The sequence below is a fragment of the Saimiri boliviensis genome, chromosome 9 (genome assembly GCF_048565385.1).
Source record: "Saimiri boliviensis isolate mSaiBol1 chromosome 9, mSaiBol1.pri, whole genome shotgun sequence".
NCBI classification, from domain to species: domain Eukaryota; kingdom Metazoa; phylum Chordata; class Mammalia; order Primates; family Cebidae; genus Saimiri; species Saimiri boliviensis.
In genome coordinates, this window is record NC_133457.1 from 95,161,381 (window position 1) to 95,174,335 (window position 12,955).

Sequence of the window (12,955 nt, forward strand, 5' to 3'; positions counted from 1 at the left end):
AATTTTACTGTGTGGTGAGCAACCTTCATGACTTCAAACACACCTACATGGCATCTGTATTATTATTTACTTAATATCCTAAATATGTGTTTGTTGTTGTTGTTGTTTTGAGACAGAGTCTGGAGTGCAGTGGCTCAATCTCAGCTCACTGCAGCCTCCACCTCCTGAGTTTAAGCAATTCTCATGCCTCCGCCTCCTGAGTAGCTGGAGTTACAGGCATGTACCACCACACCCGGCTAGTTTTTTGTTTTGTTTTGTTTTGTTTTTGTTTCTGTATTTTTAGTAGAGATGGGGTTTTGCTAAGTTGGCCAGGTTGGTCTGAAACTCCTGACCTCAGATGATCTGCCTGCTTGGCCCCCTAAAGAACTGGGATTACAGGCATAAGCCACCATGCCCAGCCCTCAATAGATGTTTTAAAATCAACTTTGAGGTATAATTTATATACAACAAAATGCACCCATTTTAAGTGTTACCGTGCGATGCATTTTGAAAAATGCATGCAGCCATGTAACTGCCACTACCAGCAACACACAGAATGTTACCATCACCCCACGAGTGCTCTGTAACCCTTTTCAGTCAAGCCCTCTTCCCTACCATGGTCCTGATCGCTTCATCAGAAAGTGCCAAATGCTTCCAACTCCCACTGGCCATGCCCAAATACAAAGGAAAAATCAGAATTGCTCGTCACAAATAAAAGGTAACTGGACAAAATGAATAAAATGGAAACTAAACAACATTCTCAAATTCTAGATGGATAGTGTTGTCTGTAGAAGCTGTGAGTCCAAGACCAGCCTTCTCCAGGTGGGGCGGGCCTTGTAGGGGTATCAGGGGAGACACAGAGACAGAGAGAGAGAGAGAGAGAGAGAGAGAGAGAGAGAGAGAGATTGAGAGAGTCGGTCCATAGGTGTTAGAAACACGTTTCTGGCATCATCAGAGACTTTATCCTTGGCCTGTAAGAAGGACTGGGAGATAATGAAAAAGGAAGAAATTTTCACTGTTGATTTATTGTTATTTAATAACTTGTTGCTTTTACCGGTATCATCTTTTATCCACTCCTCACTCCCTGCCCCATGAGGCAGTTTCCGTGTTTGGGAAACACAGCAGCTCCTCATGTTTCCTTTCAGCCACCCGCTCATTCATTCACGCACATGGCACATGTTTATTAGGAGACACTCTGGGCCAGGGCTGGAGCTACAGAGAAAAGCTATGTGCCAGATACTATGTCAGCCTGGAGTGTGGCATCGTGCCAGGCGCATAGGTGACCCTGAGCAAGTATCCGTTGAATGGATTGTTGTAAAATGAAAAACACAAATACCTATGTTCTTGTTGATGCTCTAAGCTGTTGCTCTGACAAAGGTTGCCTGGAGCAACCAAGAAAAGCTTCCCAGAGGAGGTGGCCCTTGAACAGAAACTCGACAAAGTTCATTCTCCTACTCATTTGACAGATGGGGAAAGAGAGGCACAAAAAGGTAAAGTGACTTGCTCAAGGCCACACAGGAAGAAGAGAGAAATGAGGGATGGGCAGAACCCAGGACTCGAGACCCCAGCCCACCATTTTTCCCAAGGACTGGGCCAGGTCTGAGGCCAGCAAGCAGGAGGGCAGGCCTGGGAAGGGGGGCTCCCAGGTCCTGAGTCTGGAATCCATTTGCTCCAGCCCAGAAATGTTTTCTCAAGGAGAAGTGGGAGGCCCTGGCCCTGTCCCTCCCAGTACCACCGCTCCCCCAACAACCATCTGCTCCCTGTTTATTTATTTATACTTAAGTCTCACCTCCCAGCCCTGCCAGGGGCACCAAATATACCGGCATCCCTGCAGAGAGTGCAATTAGGGGGAGAGGTGCACTGTCAGCCCCCATCACAAGGGAAGACCCAGGTCTGAGAACTCCTTAGCCCTATTGCCCAGAAGGGGTCAGTCAGGAGGACTGGGCTCAGATGCCAGCCCTGCTGGTCCCTGGCTGTGTGACTGCTCTGTGCCTCAGTTTCCTCATCTGTAAAATGGGATTGATAAGAGCAGCCACCGCATGGGGTTGGTAGTGAAGATTCAGTAAAGTGCTTTGGACAGTGTCTGACACAGGTACACTTAACTAGCCAAGCTGTCATGGTGTGAGTTCGAGCAGCATGTTGCCCCTCTGGGGTCTCTTCCCTCATCTCCACAGTGGACAGCTTGCTGCACAACTAAAGGCCTTTGCAGCCGAATGTCCAAGAGTTTGTGAGGGCCATAAGGCCTGTTCCTTCCCCAGGACCCTTACCCCGGCCCTGGCTGAGGATAGGTCAATGACGCCAGGGCCCTGCCCCCAGGCACGATTGTCCCTCGGCCATCCACTAATCTGCGGAGAAAGCAAAGCCACATCTTTCGCAGCCCCACATGAAGCTAGTGATCTTACCTCGGCTCCCCGAGTCACCCCCATCCCAGAAGGCTGGTGCTGGCTGCCATCCACAGTGGCACTGACTAGTGCAGTGAATGCAAATCCCGGGAAACTGGGCCCAGCTGCTCATTAATGCTAATTAGCTCGGGGTCTGTCAGCTGCGAAGGAGCTGCGGGGCCCAGGCTGTTCCCCCCACTCCACCCGGCTTTGTTCTGTGGCACCCGCTTCCCACCCTCCAGAGACCCAGCCTTCCTCTTCCTCAAGCTGCAGAAGACCATGAGTGCTCAAAATGGACCCTTCCCTCTGGAAACGGATGCTCCCCTCCATCCCAGTTTTCCCATCTCTGCCTTCATCCCCTTGTCTGAGCCCCCCACTCCCCTTTTGTCCCCACCCCACTCTCTTGAGTCTACAACCCCCATCTGAGTCTTGTTCTGTCTGCACCACAGCCCCTCTCTGAGCTCCCTCGCCACTGGGTCCCTGTCTGTTTCACTCTCTGTGCTTCTATCTCCTCCCCTGAGCTCCCTCTTCCCTGACCAGCCCCTCCTGCTCCATCTCCCTGGGCGCACTTCTACCCTGCTCCAGCCTGACTCATCTTCAGAGCCTGTGTCTCCCCCAGTCTCTATCCCCCTCGCAGGTCACGCAACACACGGGTGCGCCCTTGCGATGCTGTGCCTCCTGAGCCCCTTCTGTGATGTCACAAGCCCTCTAGGCCAACCCCTCCATTCTGGAGGCCATACGGGCCTGGTCTGCAAAGGCGAAGGGAGAATTTTCCATGGGCAGAGCTGAGGGGCCACCTTGGCTGGGGGCTTCCATGATCAGACAGGAACCACATGGTGGGAGCCTTAAGAGGCCAATGATGGGACATGGAAGTCTTTACTGGCCATTTCTCACTGTCTGCTGGATGCTGTGTGACGCTTATTTCCTTCTTACTGCCCTGAGGAGACAGAGGCTCAAGAGCTGTCATCTTGCCTGAGTCTCACAAGAGGGCCTGAGCTGAGATCAAACCAAGCAAGGCTCATTCCACATCCCGACTTCTCTCTGCTACACCCCCAGGCCTCCCAGGCCCCGCCCTGGTCCCTCTGGCCTTCCCACGCCTGGTGAGAGGAGGCGGGAGGAACAGAAGCACCAAGAAGGGCGGGAATTTGTGGGGGAGAAAGAGGGGAGGCAGGTGTCTGTGGGATGCTCTATCCTGGCCTTCCTCAGTCCTCAATCCTCCAACCCCAGCAGGCCCCTGGCCCCCCCACCCACCCCATTCTCATCTGGCCTCCATGTGCTGGTGCCTGCACCTGAATACACACTCCCCACCAATCTGTCTTGGGCTGTCAGAGGATCAATGGGGCTCCCAAGCCCCGGCCCAGCAGGGAGCTGGAGGGGAGTCCCTAACGAGAGTTAAGAAAGGACCCAGGGGAGGGGGCAAAGCAGGGAGAAGCCAGGCTGAGAACAGGAGCCTGGGTCTGGCATTTCGTTGAAAAGGCCCTCAGAAGGACAGGTTCCCCTGCAGTAAGACCTGTCAACTCTCTTATTCAGGGGTCCCAGGCTGCTTTCTAAGTCTGTTTTACCTCTGACCTTGGAACCTGTCCCTTCCCCACTCTGAGCCTCAGCTTCCTTATTTGTGAAGGTGAAAGAGATTGCACTACCCTGGGATTGCACCTCAGGTGGACATAGGTTTCTAAAATCAGCAAGAGATCTCTCTTAGTGTTCAAATACGAAATGGTCTCCAAAATGTTAAGTGAAAGAAAGCAAGACGCAGATCATGTATCTACTTAGCTGTCTTGTGCACGCACATAACTCTAGAAGAGGATGGATGAATGAATTAGCTTGTCTACGCATAGAACATTTCTAAAAGGACACAAGAATCAGTGAGACTAGGGATGGCTTGGGGAGAGGATCAGGGTGGCTGGAGTGGGGTGGGTGGGAGACTTGCCTTACACTCTGTTATACTGTTGGAACATTGATCTAGACTTACTTATTCCTTTGTCAAATAACAATCGCATCTATTGCAAAGTAGATCATCCTGTTGGGAAATGTGTGGGCAGGAAAGGTAAAGAGAAACAGAGTATTTACATAGTATCAGCGTATATTCCTGTATTTGTTAATTTCAAAGAGAAAAATGGTAACTTTACAGTGAAGAAACCTGGCAGACACCGCTTTCACCAAGTGATCACAGTGAACATTGCTAGTAGTGGGGCCGGTCAGCATCACAGGCCCCCTCACAGGACACACTGTGAAAGACAAAGCATCACTGATGCAGTGTTCTTGCCACAGGTGCCTGATCTGAATCGAATCATAAAGAAATAACAGAAAAATCCAAACAGAGGGACAATCTGCAAAACAACTGGCCTAAACTCTTCTAATATTGTCAGTCATAAAAGTCAAAGAAACTGTTTCAGGCTGGGCGCGGTGGCTCACACCTGTAATCCCAGCACTTGGGGAGGCCAAGGCGGGTGGATCACCTGGGGTCAGGAGTTTGAGACCAGCCTGGCCAATGTGGTAAAACCCCGTCTCTACTAAAAATACAAAAAGTTAGCCAGGCATGGTGGTGGGACCTGTAATCCCAGCTACTCAGAAGGCTGAGGCAGGAGAATCGCTTGAACCTGAGAGGCAGAGGTTGCAGTGGGCTGAGATCGCACCGCTGCACTCTAGCCTGGGCAACAAGAGTGAAACTACATCTTAAAAAAAAAAAAAAAGCCGGCACAGTGGCTCACACCTGTAATCCCAGCACTTTGGGAGGCCAAGGCAGGAGGATCACAAGGTCAGAAGTTCGAGACCAGCCTGGCCAACATAGTGAAACACTGTCTTTACTAAAAATACAAAAAATTAACCAGGTGTGGTGGTGGGCACCTATAATCCCAGCCTCTTGGGAGGCTGAGGCAGGAGAATCGCTTGAACCTGGGAGGCGAAGGTTGCAGTGAGCCGAGATCACACTATTGCACTCCAACCTGGGTGACAGAGTGAGACTCCATCTCAAAAAAAAAAAAAAAAAGAAAGAAAGAAAAGAAAAGAAAAAACTAGCCTAAACTCTTCAAATAATGTCAGTCATAAAAACCAAAGAAACTGTTCTAGGCTGGGTACAATGGCTCACACCTGTAATTCCAGCACTTGGGGAGGCAGAGGCAGGTGGATCACTTGAGGTCAGGAATTTGAGACCAATCTGGCCAACATGGCAAAACTAAAAAAAAATACAAAAATTAGCCAGGTGTGGTGGCAGGTGCCTGGAATCTCAGCTACTCAAGAGGCTGAGACAGGAGTATCGCTTGAACCTGGGAGACAGAGGTTGCAGTTAACTGAGATAGCACCACTGCACTCCAGCCTGGGCAACAGAGGGAGACTGTCTCGAAAAGAAACTGTTCCAGATAAAGAAGACTAAAAAGAAAACTAAAGAGATGTAAAAATTAAATACAACATATATCCAGGACTGGATACTGAGTGGGATGTGGTGGGGGTGGGGGGCGGGAGAGTTCTTTTTGTGTATTTGCTACAAAGAACATTAGTAGAACTGACAAAATTTCAACAGGTCTGTAAGATAGACAATAACATTGTATCAATGTCCTGATTTTTGTCTCTGTCCTGGGATCTTGAAAGAGGATACTCTTGATTTTAGAAATGCACATGGGATAATTAACTGAAAGGTAAAGAGTCAATATGTCTGCAACTTATTTCCAGCAATTCAAACACTGGGCAAAAATGTATTCAGAGAGAGAATGAAAAAGCAAAGACAGCAAAATGTTAACATTGAAGGAATCTGGGTGATGGGCATGTGGGAATTCTTTGTACTATTATTGCAAACTTTCTGTAAGTCTGAAATTATTTCAAAACAAAAGGGTATAAATAGAGTCACTGGCATAGCTGACATGTAGTAGACACGTGCGTGATGTTCAGGTGCTGGGTTAAGTGCTTGGCCCATTTGATCAAATTTCATCCTTGCAACCATCCCATGAGGAAGGTGTAGCTGTTTCTCATCTTTGTGCAGATGAGAATCTTGAGGCACAAGGTGGTTAAATTACTTGCCCAAGGTCACACAACTGGAACAGGTGATGCCCCGGGACTCCTCTTCAGCATCATCAGATAGCTCAGGGGTCTAGGAATCAGAATTCCATGATGTTAATCCAGGGCTGTAAATTGTTTCTCAGCACTGGGATTGTGGTCTTATTGGAATGGAGCCTTGATGCCGTTATTCACCCTTCCGTCAAATATTCATTCATTCATCTGACCAACCATATGTACTGAGCACCCACTGCCAACCAGACACTGGAGCTGTAAAGATGAGTAAATGGGCAAGAACTTAGAGAGAACCCATCATGTACCAGGCTCTGGGCTCAGCGTGGCGGGTAAAGAGATGAGCCAGACCTATCCCTGTCCTCTAGGAGCTCACCAGCCATCAGGGAAGACCAGCGGGCAAGCCAACCTGAACAGAGACATGTAAAGGGCTGTGGGAACCCCAAGAAGTGAAAGTCTGGAGAAGGTTCCATTGAGGAGAGAGCCTTTAGGCCAGGTTTTGATGGATGTGTAGGAGTTCCTAAAATGGTGAAAGGAGCACTCTTTTTTTTTTTTTTTTAAGACAAATCTAGCTCTGTTGCCCAGGCTAGAATGCAGTAACCTCACTGCAACCTCTGCCTGCCTGGTTCAAGCAATCCTCCCACCTCAGCCTCCCAATTAGCTGGGATAACAAGTACCTGCCACCATGCCCTAACTTTAGTATTTTTAGTAGAGTTGGGGTATCACCATGTTGATCAGGCTGGTCTTGAACTCCTGATCTCAGGTGATCCTCCCACCTCGGCCTCCCAAAGTGCTGAGATTACAGGCGTGAGCCACTGCCCCCAGTGAAAAGGGCACCCTTAATGGAAGAAACAGCACAAGCAAAGGCTCAGGATAGGAACAAGTAGGTTTCTGGGACAGGGTGTGGCCTGGAGTGACTGGAGCACTATGGGAAAGGTCGAGAAATGAGATTGGAGAAGCAGCCAGCCCAGCCAGGGAAGGGCTTTAGATGCCAGACAGGTGTTATAATGAAGCCCTGGAGAGTTCAGATAAATATTTCCTTCTTTTTTCCTCTCTCTCTTCCTTCTTCTTTTCAAGTGCAGACAGCTGAGTTAATCCCATTTCTCAAGTCACAGCTCATTGTCATCCTACACTTCACTTTATTTTTTCTTCAATCCCTACTCCTTTGCCCCTTACTCCCAACCATCATGGGCATCCACTTGTGTGAAACTGACACTCGACGATGAAGGCAGCATGTGGTGGTGTGCGGCACAAGTATTCTGGAGTTGGACTGCCTGGATTCAAAGCTGGGTCCACATTTTACCAGCTGTGTGACTCTGGGCAAGTTACTTAACCATTCTGTGCTTCTGGTACTTAATCTCCATAAATACTGATAAAACTGATAATTTGTATCACAAGACAGTTATGAAGATCAAATGAGTTATCACTTGAAAAACATTTAAAATAGTATAGGTATCTATGTGATAAATAAATCTCGTCCAGGCACTGTGGCTCACACCTCAAATCCCAGTGCTTTGAGAAGCCGAGGCAGGAGTATCGCTTGAGGCCAGGAGTTCGGGGCCAGCTTGGACAGCATAGTAAGATTCTGTCTCTACAGAAAAATTTAAAACTTATCTGGCTATGGTGGTACATGCCCGTAGTCCCAGCTCCTTAGGAGGCTAATGGGGAGGATCTCTTGAGGCCAGGCGTCCCAGGCTGCAGTGAGCTGTGATCATGCCACTGCACTCCAGCCTCCTGGGCAACAGAGCAAGACTTTGTCTGTAAAATAAACAAACAACAAAGAAATAAATCTCAAACAAATCATCCACTACATACTTGGATATACTGTTACTCTTGTAGAAAGATAACAGTATATTGCAGTGACTCATGTCTGTAATCCCAGCACTTTGGGAGGCTGAGGCAGGTAGATCACCTGAGGTCAGGAGTTCAAGACCAGCCTGACCAACATGGAGAAACCCTGTCTCTACTAAAAATACAAAATTAGCCAGGCACGCTGGTGCCTGCCTGTAATCCCAGCTACTTGGGAGGCTGAGGCAGGAGAATTGCTTGAATCCAAGAGGCAGAGGTTGCAGTGAGCCAAGATCATGCCATTGCACTCCAGCCTGGGCAACAAGAGCGAAACTCTGCCTCAAAAAAAAGAAAAGAAAAGAAAGTGCTTACATCACAGCCTCTTCCTTTATATCTATTCCCTCCCTTTAAGAGCTCTCATTCAATCCCACGGCTTTAGTTTTATGTCAGTGATGCTCAGCATGTATCTCCAGTTTCGGTCTCACCCTAAACTGCTGCCTTGACACTTCTGCTAAAATGTCTAACAGCTGTCAGACCTAACATGCCACCTGTCCAAAACCTGCTCCATGCCAGCCTTCCCTAATCTGCCTTCCTTCCCTTCAAACAGGCCGAATACCTCGAGGTCATCCTGGCTTGTCTTCACTCAAACCCAACATTAGCTCTTTCAGCAAGTCATGCCAGATCCACCTACAAAATACATCCAGGGCCCAGCCACTTTCGCCGCCACTATCCAAGCCTCGCTCATCTCCCACCAGGCCTGCTGTGGCATCCCCTCTACCAGTCTCTGCTCTGAGCTCCCACTCCTGCCCCCTCAACACTCTCTTCACTCAGCAGCCAGAGAGATTGTCTCAAAAAGGGAATCTGATTGTGTCACTCCTCTGCCTAAATTCCCAGTAAGCACCATTGGAAAATAGAACAAACCCAGCTCCTTTCAATGATCCCCAGTCCTCCAGGGTCTGCCCCTCCACTTTCTCCTCCTCACCTTCTGCCTTCCCCCCATTTACTCCTCTGCAGCAACACCTGCCTCTTGGCTGTGCCTTCATGACACCAGGCACCTCCCGCACCCCAGGGCCTTTGCACTTGCCTTTCCCATTTCCTGGAATCCACTTCCAGCAAGTCTGTTCCCAATTGTCAACTTCATGGTGAAGCTTCTCCTGGACAACCTGCTCAAAAGGTGATAACTTTCCTCTTTGTTTAATTTTCTTACTGATTTTTTTCTTAGTTGTCTGTCTCCATACATAGAATGCATATTCCATAGGTGCCAGAATTTTTGCTAGTTTTGCTCATTAGCAAAAATTAGGTGCCAGAATTTTTGCTAGTTTTTGCTCGTTAGGCTGCTGTGTGCCTAGAACAGTGCCTGGCACACAGTAGGCCCTCAAAAGGATTTGTGGTATGAATTAAAGACAGGTTCGGTGCCTAGCACCAATGAAGGTCTGGAAGTGAATTAATTAATTAAAGGAAGGAAGAGATGGAAGACAGCTGGGATAATTGGCTCAGAAGTCACCCAAGAGAGCACTGGAGTCCCAAGATCCCAAGAACCCCCTTCCCAGCCCTGTGAATTCTGCCTGCCAGGGAGCAGGTGCCCTCCACACCCAGAGGCCTGCCCATCCTGGACCTAAACCCCCAAGGCTAAGAAGATAATAATCACACAATCCAGCTCGTCCACCACCCCAGAGCACAGGAGCCCAGAGGGACAGATGTCCTCTTGAATTCATCATGTTCTTCTCCAATGTTTCTGGGAAAATGCAAAGGTGTGATTTGGAAAGACCCTAGTGTCCCATCACTGCAGCTGGGCTGTGAGCCCAGACCCCAGCTTCTGGGCTTCAGTCTCTGGACACCTGGAAGGAGATGCCTCCATACAGGGAGACGGCTATGGGCTGCTGGAACACAGCGGGACCCCACCGCGGCCTGCAGTTGGGGCAGGGGAGCCAAATGGGGGGAGGTGGGACATCTTAAACCCAACAGGGCCGAGAAACAGGGGGATGGGGAAGTGACGGAGCCCCTGTGACTGGGGATATCCGAATGCTGTGACTGGCAAAGGCCTTCAGAAGAGTGGCTGCCAAACCTGCCTGAGCCTTTCTCTTCACCCTTGTCCTTTATCATCTTCCTCCTCTGCCTCCCACCCCCCTTCTTTAAAGCTGCAGTGCAGGGCTGCGCTGGCGCTGGCCAGTGGGCTCTGATAGTCTCCTGAGCTGCAAGTCCAAGTTCCCCACTTAGCTAGTCCTCTGCCAAGTGACTTCACCTCTCTTTGCCTCAGTTTACCCCTCTTTATAAAGAGCACGGAAACAGTGCCTACTTCCAAGGGTTAATTAGTGACCAAAATGAGGAAATGCATGTGCCAGCTGGCAGCATGCCTATCACATAGCGAGCACTCAGTGAATGGTGGCTATTCTTTTTCAACATAATCTGCCATGGAGACCAATTTAAGACACAAGGGAAAGAATGCCAGCTCTGCTGAAAGTTGGGGGTCTTCCTATATTTTGCCACTGAGGCACCTCTCAGAAGCTAAACCTAAAATCACCCCAAAATTGATCTAAAGTTTTCACTGTGCAGTTGGGAAAACTGAAGCCCAAAGAGAGGAAGCTAATTCTCAGCCTTTCCTGATATAACAATTTTTCTCCCAGGCCTCCTGTGTGCCAGGCCCTGTGCTAGGCACCAGGGGTGGAGGGGGACTGGGAAAAAAACACTAGTCTGCCTGCTCTTGGGGCTTACCCTCTAGCTCCAGGACAGGAACAGATAACTAAATGTTGACTATGCAGAGTAGATGCCAGGAGGAAAAACAGAGGGAGCACCATCAGAGGCCAGCTTGGGGGCACACGTGGGGACAGAGAACCAATTCGCTGGAAAGGGGGATTGGTGGGGTGACATTGTTAGAGCTGAGACCTCCAAGAACAAGAAGGTGCCATGTGAAGCAGGGAGGGGGCAAGTGGATGTTGCCAGCACTGTTGTTTGTAATAGAAAAAAAAAAAAAAAAGCCGGGCGCGGTGGCTCAAGCCTGTAATCCCAGCACTTTGGGAGGCCGAGGCGGGTGGATCACGAGGTCAAGAGATCGAGACCATCCTGGTCAACATGGTGAAACCCCGTCTCTACTAAAGATACAAAAAATTAGCTGGGCATGGTGGCGCGTGCCTGTAATCCCAGCTACTCAGGAGGCTGAGGCAGGAGAATTGCCTGAACCCAGGAGGCGGAGGTTGCGGTGAGCCGAGATCGCGCCATTGCACTCCAGCCTGGGTAACAAGAGCGAAACTCCGTCTCAAAAAAAAAAAAAAACCCAAATGTTCATCAACACGGACTTCAGATACTATATTGTGGTATTAATCTATTCATATAAGGGAAGACTGCCCAGCAGTGCCAATGAATGTCAGCTGCCTTCCTCAATGCAGATGCGCCCCCAAAGCATGCTGTGGAAGGAAAAGAGCATGTGAGGTAGGTTACACAGAAGCCATATAATATGTATGCCCTTCTATACATTTTTAAGAATGATGCTTGAACCCAGGAGGCAGAGGTTGCAGTGAGTCAAGATCGCGCCATTGCACTCCAGCCTGAGCAACAAGAACGAAACTCCGTCTCAAAAAAAAAAAAATTGTTTTAAAAAGAATAAAACTTAGTCCTATGTGTTGGGTAAGGATTTATTGTGTGCAGTAAAAGGCAAAACATTCATGGCAATAATAAACATCAGGACTGTGACTTCTAAGAGGGTGGATGGGGCTGGTGGGAAGGGATGCCAGGGGCCCTCTGTATTAACAATTGATCCTGCATTAGAAATCATCCCAAAACATAGTTTTAAAGCAAGAACAGTCATTCATTATATCTTGCAGTTTTTGAAGGTCAGAAATTTGAGAGTGGTTTAGCTGGATAGTTCTGGTCCTCAGGAAGTGACATTCAGCTGTCAGCTGGGGCGGCAGTCATCTGAAGGCCTATCGCGCTGGGGAGTTGGAGGGTGGGCTGGAGAATTTGCTGCAAAGCCAAAGGGGATTCATCTGTGTGGCTAGCAAATTGGTACTGGTTGTTGGTCAGGAACTGGGAAGAGGGGAGAGGACCTCAGCTCCTCGCCATGTGAACCCGGCCATATATCCTGGGTTCTATTACAACATGGTGGCTGGATTCAAAAAGTGAGCATGGGGAGACAGACAGACAGATGGGCAACTGAGCAGAAGTTTGTCCCTTTCATGACCCATCCTCATTCACCACATTCTCTTCATTAGACATGAGTTGCTAAGCTCAACCCATACTTAAAAGTGAGGAGAGCTAGGCGCAGTGGCTCACGCCTGTAATTCCAAAACTTTGGGAGGCCGAGGCGGATGGAGATCATGAGGTCAAGAGATTGAGACCATCCTGGCCAACATGGCAAAACCTCGCCTCAACTAAAAATACAACAAAATTAGCTGGGCGTGGTGGCGCCAGAAGTTGCAATGAGCCAAGATCGCACCACTGTACTCTAGCCTGGATGACAGAGTGAGACTCCCTCTTAAAAAAAAAAAAAAAAAAAGTCAGGAGAATGTAACTCTACTTTTTGAAGGGAGGAGTGTCCAAGAATTTGTGGGCATATTGAAAACCATTCATCCTCAGTTCTGTTTGAAAAGTTTTATTCCTTAAACTGAGCAGCAAGTACATGGGGTTTATTCTGTTGTTCTCTGTACTTGTTTGTGTATTAAGTAACGGGGAGATGAGCCATGGGGAGGAATGTTTCAAGCAGAATGGAGAGCAGTGATGGTGAGTGGTATTGAAGGTGAGGACGGCAGCCAACGAGGGAAGAGCAGTGGGCAGTGCCCAGCCATCTTGTTGGCTGAGGTTATATCATGGTCACA